Here is a 14,273-nt window from a genome sequence, read left to right as displayed (position 1 = left end):
TGGAGGAAGCGGTCCCGGCCGTGTTTTGTTGAGGCAACCCACTAATGTAATGCTAATCTCTTAGACTTGCAGGCAAGTGGTCACTACCTAGAGATCCGGAATCGAGGCCGTTGCTTTGGCAAATGAACCATGCTGCCCTGTAGTAACTAAGTTCAAACACAACTCTGGCAGATGCTTAGCAAGCAGCGCAACCTACGAAGTAGGCAGTAAAAGCATACAGCCTGGTCAAATGAAGTTGTGAAGACTTGGCAAACAGCCTAGAGTCTTGTTCTTATAGTGTTTTCAAAGAGAAGCTAGCTTACTAACACCGGCATTGCCGGCCAGCTTCTCTTTCTAATATCACAGTTCGCCTTTTGGCTCTAGCCCCAGCATCAGTATTGCCTCTACCATCACAACCCATCAACACAAGCAGAGCACCAGCTCATGGAGGCCACGGTGCTAAGCATTGGCAAGTCCGTGCTGAATGGAGCGCTTAGCTACGCCAAATCTACTGTGGCAGGGGAGGTGGCTTTGCAGCTCGGAGTCCAGGGTGATCAGGCTTTTATCACTGACGAGCTTGAGATGATGCAAGCTTTCCTGGAGGCTGCACATGAGGAGCGAGATGACCACAAGGTGGTCAAGACCTGGGTGAAGCAAGTCCGTGACATGGCCTACGACGTTGAGGACTCCCTCCAGGTAGATATAAGAGTGACTATATGTGGGTTAAATTTTCGCATCCATTAGCATGTTGCTGCTAAATCCCGTTAAATTTTTTCTTCTTAATTACTTGCATTTTTTGGTAATAAAAGTATGGACATGAGTGCTGCATAGTTTTTTGCTATCCAAAATGATATGCGATATGTAACTCCAAACCATTCAGAAATAAGAACCAAACATAGGTATTGAAATATCCTAATTACATGGTGATAGATCTTAGCTTAACTCCAACATATGCTCAGTTAGTGAAACAAATAGATAAAATGCATGGCTGCTGATGATAGAACTATTACGAATGTCTTGCTCAGTTAATTTCAAGCTATAAATATATATGTACTGGATGCATCATGTCCTAGTTTTCATGATCCTTCTCATTAGTATTCCATGTAAATATTTAGAGATGAATGCAGTTTCGTCAGTATTCAGTTGGTATTTGATCCATTGATTTCCTTACCTCTAGGATTTCGCTGTTCGTATTGAAAATTATTCCTGGTGGCGCATCCGCACGCTGCTAGACCGGCGCCGTGTAGCCAAAGAGATGAAGGATCTGAGAATCAAAGTGGAGGATGTGAGCCAAAGGAACGTGCGCTACCGCCTCATCCGGCGCTCTGGCTGCAAGCCTACCTCCAATGATGAACAGTCTACCATCAGCACCGAAGTACAACTTCAGATCGCTGAGGCTACACGTGCTGCACTACAGGACAAGAAAAAGGTAGATCTGGTCAAACTGATTACTCGTGATGATGATGTTCCTAGTGCTATCGCAGTGTGGGGATCAAGCAGCGATGTTGGGGTGGCGTCCATCATTAGGGCTGCCTACAATAATCAAGATGTAAAATCCAAGTTTGAGTGCCGAGCCTGGATGAGGCTCACACATCCCTTCAATCCAAATGACTTCTTTGCAAGCTTGGTGAGGCAGTTTTATGGGGAGTTGTGCAAAGACAATGTTAAAAGAACAGGGTTGCAGGTTTTGAAGCATATGGAATCACAAGATAATTTGGTTGATGAGTTCAATCGTTTTGTGACGGACAACAGATATCTCGTTGTTATTAATGATGTCTCTACTATAGAAGAGTGGGACTGGATCAAAACATACTTCCCGAACAACAAAGGAAGCCAAATTATTGTGTCCACTCAGCAATTTGAAGTTGCAAGTTTATGCACTGAGCAGCCTTACATGCTATCTGAGATAGAGCAGAACTGGTCAATCGACAAGGAATTTTTTGCCTTCTATAAGAAGGTAAGCATCCTCTTCCTCAGAATGAGTGAGTTGTGCACATGCATAATTGCTGGATAAATTGAGGCTGCGATATATATACTTGTTACATTTGATGTATAGTTGTTTTCGTGTGTAATAACAATTAAATGCATTATAAAAAGTATGTATTTATGATAAATATGCAATTACAATTGGCTTCTACCGAACAAAAGTGTACGTCGTGTACATCCTTATATATTTTTTATCTGTTTTTTGTGATGAAATTCGCGGGTTTCTTTTCCATATATTTTGGAAAGGATTGAGTACTTATTTTAGATGGCTACATTTTTTTTTCTAGAATACTTTAAATAGCCACGGTGACAGATCAACAAGCACAATAGTGATAGATGGCCAAATTGATCTGTCACTATTGTGCTCGTTAAAACTACAACTAGTTTTGTGGGCATCAAACTTCTCTAACTTAATATGAATGCCCAAAATACCAAATCATGTCATTTTAGTCACCACAATTTTTTATTTATTTGGGATTTTATATGTTGATATATTTTGCTGTAAACTTGGTCAAACATGGATATGTTCATCTGTTAGAAAAACTAATAGATCTTACATTTTAGAACGGACGAAATAGTATAGATTGTTAGAAAAATTATCTTGTATTGGACACTAGAACATGCTTGTTGGACCGTGCCCTCAGCAGAACCTGTTCGTACTTTGTGTTCGTGTGTGTGCGGTATGAATTCTTGTTGGACCGTGTGGCTTTGGTGGTTTGCTTTATATATAAAGCGGGGCGAAAGCCTTTTCCGGTAAACTAGAACATGCTGCAAATATTAATGCATCTCGGCAAGAAGTATTCCCCCTAAGTGTTCCTTGGTGTTCAGGTGGACACTCGAACCGAAGAGGACGACAAGGCTGGATCCAGCTCAACTGAACCTGAGAAGCTCACTCCTGCCAGTGCAATGGCTGCTGCTTTGGTGGAAGGTGAACTCATTGACCGAGTGGCAGCAAAAGCTAAAGTTATGGAATTACTTACTCCTGTAGGTAATCAAGGTGGTGAGGTGATTGCCATTTATGGAATGGGCGGACTTGGAAAAACAACCCTCGTGAGAAGTGTGTACCAACAAGAACACGGCGACAGATTTCAGAGGCGTGCCTGGTTAACTGTCTCACGTTCTTTCACCGAGCAGGAATTTATTGGGGACTTACTCCAGCAATTTCTACGCAATAATGCAGATAAAGGGGAGTTTGGCTGTGGCTCTGGCTCTGGCTCTAGCAAGGAGCCAATTGTCCAGTTAGCAGAGATTTTACTGGAACATAAATGCCTCGTCGTTTTGGACGATCTGTGGTCTGTTGGGAAATGGCGGTGGATAATGAAGCTCCTGCCGCCACCAAGAAATGATGGTCGTAACCGGATCATTGTTACCACACGAGAACTGAATATTGCTGAAAGTTGTTCTTCCAGAAAGGAGAACATATACAATCTTGAACTCCTAAATGAAACGGACGCTCGCAAGCTATTTCAAAAGAAGGTACGACCACAAACCTGGTTTCAGCTAATTTAGCTTCTCATTTTCTGTTCAACATGTCTCTTTGCATAACATACCTTCTAGTCACATTGTTTAACTTCTCTGTACTTAAATCATCTAAGAATAATTGTGTAAATATTTATTTTTTATTCCAAGAAAGAAGCTAAACATATATTAATTATGTTGCTGTTTTTTTATTAAGTGACACGTACTCAAATTAATAATAATATAAAGCAGGCTGAAACACCTAACTAAACATGCCATATGAATAAATAAATGGAAGAACATAGGCGATGTGCTTTGTGGTACCCAAGTCGATCCGACGAGCTAGAACCTCCTTCTGTTTACAAAGACACTTGTCAAAGGATTAAAACTACGCCATAGGCGATAACATACCTACTCCTTCGTCCCAAATACTTGTCATTCCAGATTTTTCTTAAGTCAAACTTCTATTAATTTTGATCAAATTTATAAATAATTATCAACATTCATAATACAGAATAAATATACTATAAACTCATAATTCATAATCAGTCTACTCAAATGAGACTATTTGGTGTTGTAGAATTTGGTAGGCATTTCTACAAAGTTAGGCACCATAGCCTGCACAAGACCACATCATGCATGTGTTGGGCTTGAAGCTGTGGATTTTTTTTTCGATGCAACACATTTGATTGAATTTATATATCGAGGTGATGCAATTATATCGAAAGAATAGCCGGCCTCTGCATAGTATTATGTGCGAAGCCAACAAGTCCGAACAACCCAAAAATAAACATTGTTTTACATAAAAATAATCAATCAGTCCAGCCTATGGTGCGGCAGTCCAATCCAGAGATTACACCACCATCCTTGAGTGGAGAATACCTCCCTGACCGCAAGCTGCAGCCGTGTAGACGCCATGATAAAAAAGTCTCTGTCCTCCAGCCTCTGTAGGATAGATGAGGTACAGAGGCATCGGGTACATGCATGAATAACTGCATTGCATTGCGGATGAAACACATTTATTATTAAAACCCACATCATTCCTGGCAAGCTGCAATGTCCAGCATAAGACAACCGCACCTACAACAATAAGTGCATACAGTTGTTTATCAATACCATCAACCAATTGCTGAACATGTTACGTGCACTACATGGGGATATAGATTTGAAGCTACTTGAACTATGGTCCAAACTGAATGAGCGAACTTACACTCAAAGAATAGGTGTTTAATCGACTCGTTATGTCTTGCTACCTTCCTAGTTTCATCGCGTCAAATTGTCTCTAGTTAATATGACCCCTTTGTTTCAAAACCAGAGGAATATTTTCACTCATACAGGAATTTCGAGCTTCCACAAATATCTGTTATCAACCAAAACATCAGCATCAACCGTTGAATCATAGAAGGATTTCACTAAAAACATGTCATACTGATGCAAATTCCATCGAAACATGTCTAGTTCACCTGACAACCGAATGGCCTCCAGACGAATGAGTAATTCATTTCATGTTGCAAGGCGAGGCCCTAGCACTACGGGAAAAATCTAATTTGCCGTCTGGGGAGGTCTTTGCCGTCAGAGTTTTGTCGGGCAAGACAGCAAAGAAGGGTTCGGCAAAGAAAAACTAACGGCAAAATAAACATTGCCGTTTGAAAAAAAAACACAGACGACAAAGAGCTCATTTTACCGTCTGGCAAAAAAATACACAGACGGTGGCAGACGGGAAAAATTCTTTGCCGTTTGTGTTTTTTCTGGCAGACGGCAAAGTGAGCTCTTTGCCATTTGTGGCAGACGGCAAAGAGAAAGCACATCACGCGGATAGATCACCTGGATCGATGACATGACAACATCTTAGACGCACATTCCAACCATCATCGGACGCCGACGCATGCCCCCATCCACACCCACTGACCCACGATGCATGCGCCCCCATGAACCTACCCGCCCCCACCCACGACTCCCATCTCACCCGAACTCCTTTATCCCCGCATGAACCCTCTCTCATACGCATCTCTCTCTCTCTCTCTCTCTCACGAACTGCTGCTCGTGCTCCGGCCATCTCGCCGCCAGTTCGCCCCTGCGTCCTCCCGCGTTGGCCCTAGCGTCGCCGCATGCCTCGTCGCCACGGCGCCCCCGCACGCAGTCGTCTGCGCCCCGGCACCGCCGGCCTCTGCTCTCTTCGCCCCGTTCGCCTCGCGCCTCGGCGCCGCCGCAGGCCTCCTCGTCATGGATTCCCCGTGTGCCGGCGTCTGCGCCCCGTCGCCCCGACGTCTACGGCCCGGCAGCTCGATTCTACCGGCCGCCGCCCGGGCGCCCGCCTCCGCGCGCTTCCGGTGGCCTTCACCCTGCTCCGCACGCCGCCGACGTCCACCTCCCGTAGCCATCCAAGCCGCCCGTCTCCGCCCGCCTCCGCTCGACTGCCCCCGACGCGGGACTCCGGCGGCCTCCGGCCGGCCGGCCGCCCGCCTCCACGTGCCCCTGGCCCTGCCACTGTCGCGCCCGGCGCCGCCGGCCCCGTCCGGCGCATCGACTTCCCCCTTCGCTGCGGGCCCCGTCCACTCCCCTCGTCGCGCCCGTACGCCCGCCGCCGCCCGCCACCACCTCGTTGGCCGCCATCTCGCCGGCCGGCCCCGGCCTCACTGGCCGCCTCCTCACCCGCCGGCCCCGGCCTCGTCACCTGCCGGCCCCGGAGTTCGTCGTTGCCTGTTCTCCTGTAAAAAAAATACGTGTGTAATCCGTTCATATTATGCAATAGAGCAGTTTTGGCTTGGATCAGCAAGTGATGATGTATTCTATTGTGAAATTTGTCCGTTCGTCATCGATTCTGGAAACAAAGTGTGGATGGATAATGTGATGTACTGCTGATTTATTTTAATAAACAAAATTCTTTGCCGTCTTTGATTTTTGGAGGCTAACGGCAAAGGAGCTTCTTTGCCGTCTGCTACTAAATCGACTGACGGCAAAAGAAGCTTTTCTTTGCTGTTTGTTGTTATGTCGACTGACTGCAAAACATCAGTTTGGCTGACGGCAAAGACTTTGCCGTCATCCCGACGAAAGGCTGACGGCAAAGTACCCCTTTGCAGATTTAGAATTTGCCGACACTCTTTGCCGTTTGCAGCTGACGGCAAAATCTTTACCATCTGTAATACTGTCTTTGCCGTCTGTATAAGCCTGACGAAAACTAACTAAAGAAATATCATGGTTTTCTTGCCCCAAACCATGTTTGATCGATAATCCTGTACAAGCTAGGGTATTGCAGCATAAGTCAGGTGGCCCCAGCAAGGTGTCTTCCCGGAATCAAACCTGAGAACCATCCCTAATACAGAAGGTGCCAAATCGGAAAAAGAATTCTTTAGCCTTCATCACGCCACACCAAAAATGTGAATCATCGGGTTTCCAATGTACTTGAGAGATGGCTATGGACCCGATGTACTTTTTATGAATGATTTGCTGCCACACTTCATTCTCAGTGAGAAATGTGTAAACCCATTTACTGAGAAGAGCGATGTTCTCAAGATATTGAGCTCCAAGCCCCCCCATGAGTTTTAGATTTGAATAAAGCACTCCACCTAGCCATCCAATATTTCTTGGATTCATTATCGTACTACCCAAAAAAAATCTTAGACCTAAACTAATCGAGATGCCAAACATGTATTGTACTACCAAACATGTAGTGAACCATATTGCTAAGGATGGAATTAATCAATATCAATTGCCCCCCATATGATAAGAGTTTGGCCTTCCAACTGGCTAGACGTTTCTCAAGTCTCTATTCCACGTGCTTCCACTCAGTGATGGTTACATGCCGATAGTGTATGGGAATACCAAAAATACTGAATAGGACTGCTAGAGCTTGTCTTAGTGTCCTGGAATAGGACGTGCTTGGCACATCGGTCTGCCAGTTATGGGCCGGGCCAGGGACCCACCAATAGTAATAAATAGGTAATGCAGGCCCTGCCCCTCGGCGTAATAAAGATGAAGATCTCCTAAAGACTTGGCATATACTTCAAGGCGTATTTGAAAGATCGGCATGCTTATTCCTAGATTGTAACCATCCATGTGTAAACCCTAGATACCGCCGATGCCTATATAAGTCGTGGGGTTTAGTTTGTAGAAACACAACTAGGAGGTTTAGAGCTTAGAACTCCTTCATACCATCTCGAGGTAGAACATATTGTACTCTGTATCCCATCACAAACAATATATCAGAAGCATGACGTAGGGTTTTACCTCCTCGAGATGGCCTGAACCTAGGTAAACATCGTGTCCCTACTTTCTCCTATTACCATATAGCTCTGATCACCAAGCTTGGGACCCCTAACGTGAGATATGCCAGTTTCAGCACCGACATTGGTATCCCACGCAGGTCCCGCTGTGGGTTTGCAAGAGCTCGATGACGAAACTTTGAAACGATGGCAACATTGGCTGCGGGGATATCTACGTCCCTGGCCAGCTCTTCACCATCGGCAGCATCGTGTTGCACGCCGACTCAGCTAGCCATCTTGGCCAAGTAGAGAATCTCCCCCTAGTCCAAGCCATCCAGTTTGGCAATCTCGAATATGCCAAAGATTCACACGACGAGCTTACTTTCTCGGGTTGGGTACAGATCGGCCCAAGAATCCCACGGATATCAAAGCAGGCCCATGATGAGATATGTCCCCCAGAACTGGCTTCGAGCTCGGATCTGAGAATCACCTTACTGGTTCAGGCGTCGAGCCTCCCCGACGAAAACCCCGAGGCTGCATCATGCAATACCTCGGCCAAACTCCGGGTGAGCGTCGCCCACTATCAAAAGATGGGCGAGGCCGACCTCTTCGCTTTAAATGAGACGATGCTGGGCCGAATCTAGATTCTTGTAATCTTGGACGGACAGACCTCGGTTAACGACTAGATCAGATGTAAATCCGAGGGCATGGAAATTTTCGTCCCACCCGCAACCCATCGATATCTAGTCGCTACGGTCGAGGATTTAACCGACATGCTGGACTACGCCTCTAAAGAGGCCATCGACATGGATGAAGATGTCGATGATATGTCATATACGACGTCGTCCCTATTCAACAACTTGGGGTTCAACAACTCCGGGACCCCAAAACAGTGAGTAATAGTGCACGAAACGGACCAGGATCGGCCAAAATTGTGAGTGTTGATGACCGACACGTAAACGCACCCCGGGGTTTGTCAATCGTGGAAATCACTTCAGGACCCCAAAAATGAGAAATAGTCCAAGAAACGGGCCAGAATCGGCCCAAACTTCGAGTCTTGACGACCAACACTAAATCGCTATGGGACCCCCAAAACGGTGACTAATAGTCCATGAAAGAGCCCAGAATCAGAAAAACCTAGGATTATTGATTAACGGCACATAAACGCACCCCGGGGTTCGTCAATCATGGAAATCGCTTTGGGAGCCCAAAACGGTGAGTAATAGTCTACGAAACGGGTCAGAATCGATAAAAACCGCGAGTGTTGATGACCAACTTGTAAACGCACCCCGGGGTTCGTTAATCGTGGAAATCACTCCGGGACCCCAAAACAGTGAGTAATAATCCATGAAACGGCCAGAATCGGTCAAAACTGTGAGTGTTGATGACAGACACATAAGCGCACCTTGGGGTTCAACAATTATGGAAATCACTTCGGGACCTCAAATGGTCAGTAATAGTCCACGAAACGGATCAGAATTGGCCAAAACTGTGAGTGTTGAAGACGGACACGTAAACACACCCTGGGACTCGTCAATCGTGGAAATCGCTCTGGGACCCCAAAACGGTGAGTAATAGTGCATGAAACGGACCAGGATCGGCCAAGATTGTGAGTGTTGATGACCGACACGTAAACGCACCCCGGGGTTTGTCAATCGTGGAAATCACTTCGGGACCCCAAAAAATGAGAAATAGTCCATGAAACGGGCCAGAATGGGCCCAAACTTCGAGTCTTGACGACCAACACGTAAGCACACTTTGGGGTCCGACAACCATTGAAATCGCTTTGGGACTCCAAAACGGTGACTAATAGTCCATGAAAGAGCCCAAAATCGGAAAAACCTAGGGTTATTGATTAACGACACATAAACGCACCCCGGGGTTCGTCAATCATGAAAGTCGCTTTGGGAGCCCAAAACGGTGAGTAATAGTCCACGAAACGGGTCAGAATCGACAAAAACAACGAGTGTTGATGACCAACTTGTAAACGCACCCCGGGGTTCGTTAATCATGGAAATCACTCCGGGACTCTGAAGCTAAAGGGTAGGTTGATGTACAAAAAAGACATGCTAATTGCTTATGGGCTACAATGCGATTGTGTAGACAACTAGACATAATTTGTGCCGGATTGGCGTAAATAAGTTGTTTCCACTGCCCTGTTAAGACTATATATTTTCCATGTATGCATACATATAGTCTATGGATCGAGGTCCACATTAGATTTACCTCTTCCATATACATTCGAGTCAAAACATTAGTCGGCATTAAGGAAAATATTTTGTAGTTGAGTCTATAATTTAGTGGCTATCATCAATTAAAGTGCGGTAAGAAAATAATACAATAAGTTCATAATTATTTACCAAACCCTTGCTCTCAAGTCTTCACATCTTATTTTCAAGATAATACTCATTCCTAGAAGTAATCAAAATCATTAACAAGTACGATATATATTGGCAACATTGGCATCTGATACTAATTACAAGCAATGTCGAGAGTTAATATCATGCACATATGATACATATGCTGATTAATTTTCTGTTTGGGGAACACCATGACTCCAGAAAACATGACAAATATGTTTATCATCTGGATGATATTTTAACTGACATAAATATTTATGGTTGCTTATAGAAAAATATTATATTTAATCATTTGACCATTGATTTGTTGAACCTTGCTCTCACATAACCTCACCTGACCATTGATTTGATGAATACTTATTTTACAATATATCAATCCCATAAATTATAGTTAAACATTACTATAATATTTATCTATTAATTCCTAATTTGGACCACACCAGTTAAATCTTTGTAACTCTACATGTAGTATCAACGAAAAGCCAACTATCATATACTCCCTCCGTTCCAAAATAGATGATCCCACTTTATACTAACTTTGTACAAAATTGAGTCATCTATTTTGGAACGGAGGGAGTACTAATTTAAAATCACATAAAAATTATCAGCTACCTCACAGCAGCACAAGCGAGATATGTGCTCCATAATATGGTGCTTTTGGGTACATCATGACTATTGACCCCAAAATACGTTCCATTGGGCTAGTTTCCTAAGTAGCAAAAATCAAAGTAACTATCATTATGGGGATATGATCTGAATGAGTCTTGAATTGTATGGATAACAGGTATTCAAGGATACTATGGAGAGAGATAATTGCAGTTATAGTCCAGATATGATTGAGCAAGAGAATCTTATACTGAAGAAGTGTGGTGGCCTTCCTCTTGCCATATCCACCGTAGGCAGCTTCTTGTCAAGCAAACCTAAAACAGCAATAGAGTGGAGGAATTTGAACAAACACATTAGTGCCGAGCTCGAGGTCAATCCAGAGCTTGGGATGATCAAGACAGTTCTCACCTCGAGCTACGAAGGTTTACCATATGTTCTCAAGCCCTGCTTCTTGTATTTGTCAATATTTTCTGAAGACCAAGACATCAGATGGAAACGATTGGTTAGACGGTGGATAGCAGAGGGTTACTCAAGGGGGATACGGGGCATGACTGCAGAGGAAATTGGGACCGGCTATATCACACAGCTTATCAAGAGGACCATGGTTCAACCATCAAAAGGGGCAACCCGTAGGACTAGAAGGATTGTCTTTTTGCAAGTTCATGATCTGATACGTGAAATTGGGATCTCAAAGGCAGTGGAAGAAAACCTTGTCACTACACTGGAGGGAAGCTGCAACATAAACACCGAAGGTAAAATTCGTCACCTTGCTGTAAGCAGTAGCTGGAGACGGGATCAGGATGCTTTTGAGTGTGCACTGGATTTATCACGCTTAAGATCCCTAACTGTATTTGGAGCATGGGAATCATTTTTCATTTCTGATAAGATGAGATTCCTCCGAGTGCTGGATCTTGAAGACACAGAGGGTATAACTGATCATGATCTCCATCAAATTTGTCAGCTTTTTCTTCTGAGCTACCTCTCTCTACGAAGATGTGATGGTATTTTACGTCTTCCAAATTCATTGGGTAACCTTAAGTTCCTGTAGACGCTGGATATCAGAGATACGGAGATAATCAGCCTGCCAAGAACAATTGTCAAGCTTCGGAAGTTACAGTACCTGCGTGTGGGTTTCGTGCCAGATATTGAGGATGGGAGAAAAAGAAATTGGATTTGTGCAATATGGGAACATGGTTCCGTTTGTTTCCACTTATGCCTCCAGGTCTTTGAAAGATTGTTCTTCGGCCATAGATGCTGCTACTACGTGAACAGGCAGTTGATCCGAGTTTTAAATGCTTGTCTCTATTTTGTACTGTGGGGCCTCGTATGGTTGCTGCTTATCATGGGATTCGGCCAACTGCTTCTTGTAGCGAGGTTCTCATGGGTATTTATGAAAGATGGTTTTCATGGGTTGCCTATCTTCTTTTTTAGGCTAAAATCTCATGGTGTCAAGTTTCCAAGAGGAATACGGCAACTGAAGGCCCTCCACACGTTGGGTGTTGTGAATATTGATGGGGCGGACACCATTCTTGAAGACCTGCAGTATCTTACCGAGTTGCGTAAATTAAGGGTGACTGGTCTCAACAAGAGAAATTATGTGAAATTCTTCTCAGCTATTACCGATATGGAATGTTTGGAATCCTTGCTTGTACGGTCAGAGGGGAATCCAGGTTTAGCCGGCTGCTTTGCCGAAGTGTCTCTAGCTCCCAAAAATCTTCGGAGCCTCAAGCTATATGGCAACCTGATTGAACTGCCAACATGGATCGAGGGACTTCAAAACCTTGGAAAGTTGGAGCTACGGAGCACCATGATATGGGAACACGATGAGGCCATACAATTCCTTGGGGAGCTACCGAACCTGACCAACTTACACCTATTGCAGGATTCATTCAGCAGTATTTTTGTCTCCTTCAATTTTTCCCCTGGTGCATTCCCGAGTCTGCAGGTGTTGGAACTGAGTTTGTGGTCTCAAGGACAATGGAAGCGTGGCATAGGAAAGCTACGAGAGGTGAAGTTCGAAGATGGAGCAGCCCCTAAGCTTGAGGTGCTGCTGTTTTCTGCCCCACCTTACGAGAGAAACATTGGGTTGTTTACTGGGCTAAAATATCTCACAAACCTCAAGGAATTCATGCTGCACAACAAACGCTATGAGGACGACGCCTTCGTGGAGGGCTTGCGGAAAACACAAGTGGACCCAGTTTGAAGAGGTACCACTGCCACTACAACCAGACCGGTTGGTGGTGAGGTGGGCCGAAGTGGGTGCCGCAAAATCAGCAGGTAAAATGCAGAAGGCCAAGCAAAGCAGCTAATTGTGCATATAAAAGGCAAGCCATTTAAATTATCTGATTCTGCATGTTGGAAAAATCTTCTAGAAATTAAACATGTTTACTTCATTGGTAGAAAGGCCCATCTGAAAGATGGCTGTGTTGTAAGATAGTGGAAATATTCGTGGTATCTGTTTGGTATCTGTTTTACATGATTGTACTATAAAAAAAATCTTGAATTCAAGTCAAAAGAAAAAACCTTGAGTTAGATGGCAATATCCTACCCTAGTCCTAGCCTTGCCCATTGCTACTCCATCAACCGCATCAGCCATCTTTTCCAGGTTAGTTCCACACTGAATGTACCAATTTTATACTACTCCAGTCCTGGCTTTCCAAAAATAAAACAAAATAAAAAAATCTAGGACAGGGCCTCTTACCCTATAAATGGTTACGAAACAGAGCAGTCATGTTGTGCCCATGGCAACCCCAGGATAAATAGAAAAATTAATTGAAAAGAACAGGGATAAGAAACAAAGTAGGGTGCTGACCATCAACCCCATGCATTCCTTTCATAAGAAACCGGTGGGAACAACAAAGTAGGGTGGGCGGTGAAGAAGCAAACCGTCACTCGTTGTGAAGCTTGTCAAGTATTGTGCACCGTCCTTTGGGACGCCTTCGATTCCTAAACAATAAAGAAAGATGCCAAAAATGAGTAGTCAGCACCCTTGATCAGTGGATGAACAGGGTAGCATTCATTAATGTAAATGGCGACGCGTCTATCGAGATGGCGGATAGGGCTGAGTCTGATAGGGCGTCCAAATGGGCGCGCAAGAAAGAAAAGATGCTTTGCTATCGGTGTGGCAACAAGGGCACTTCATTGCGGAGTGTGTGGCTCTGTTATGTGATACCTGCAGTAAGCCGGCACACGACTCTGGGGACTGTCCGATTCTGCGAGATCAGGCACCGTCGCTTATGATGTATGGAGTTTACTGTGCTGAGCTAACGTTTTTCGAGTCTCCGAATCAGCGAGAGGTTACTGATGAGACCCCGAGCATGACTACGGGGATTGTCAAGGTCACCAGGGGGAGGTCTCTGAGGCACAGATCGTGCAGAGGCTTCGGGAGCTGGCCCCTGGGGATTTCCAGTGGGACCTTGTCAGTCTCGCTGATAAGATGTTCAGAGTTGAGTTTCCTTCCGTGGAGGATCTGCAGAGGTTGCTGAGTTTGGGGATGTGTAAAGTGCCGGGAACTGATGGCATCCTTGAGTTTCATGAGTGGAAGCAGGTGGAGCCTCAGGGTAAGCCGCTTACTCAGGCGTGGTTGCGATTTTCCGGGGCTCCCTCCAAGCCGTTGCAGGATGCTCGGGTTGTGGCCAGCTTGGGCATTTTGGTGGGGAAGCCTGAGCGAGTGGATATGGCG

The 14,273-nt window shown here is 44.9% G+C and overlaps 1 pseudogene; it reads left to right on the top strand.

Annotated features, from left to right (window-relative positions):
- The first annotated feature begins 346 nt into the window (after window positions 1-346).
- On the top strand, window positions 347-12,794 carry LOC123055473 (disease resistance protein Pik-2-like; annotated as a pseudogene).
- The last annotated feature ends 1,479 nt before the right edge of the window (window positions 12,795-14,273 follow it).

Source organism: Triticum aestivum, chromosome 2D, assembly GCF_018294505.1.
Source record: "Triticum aestivum cultivar Chinese Spring chromosome 2D, IWGSC CS RefSeq v2.1, whole genome shotgun sequence".
NCBI lineage: Eukaryota > Viridiplantae > Streptophyta > Magnoliopsida > Poales > Poaceae > Triticum > Triticum aestivum.
Note: the sequence above shows the minus strand (reverse complement) of the source record. Positions and strands in the feature narration are given on the sequence as shown.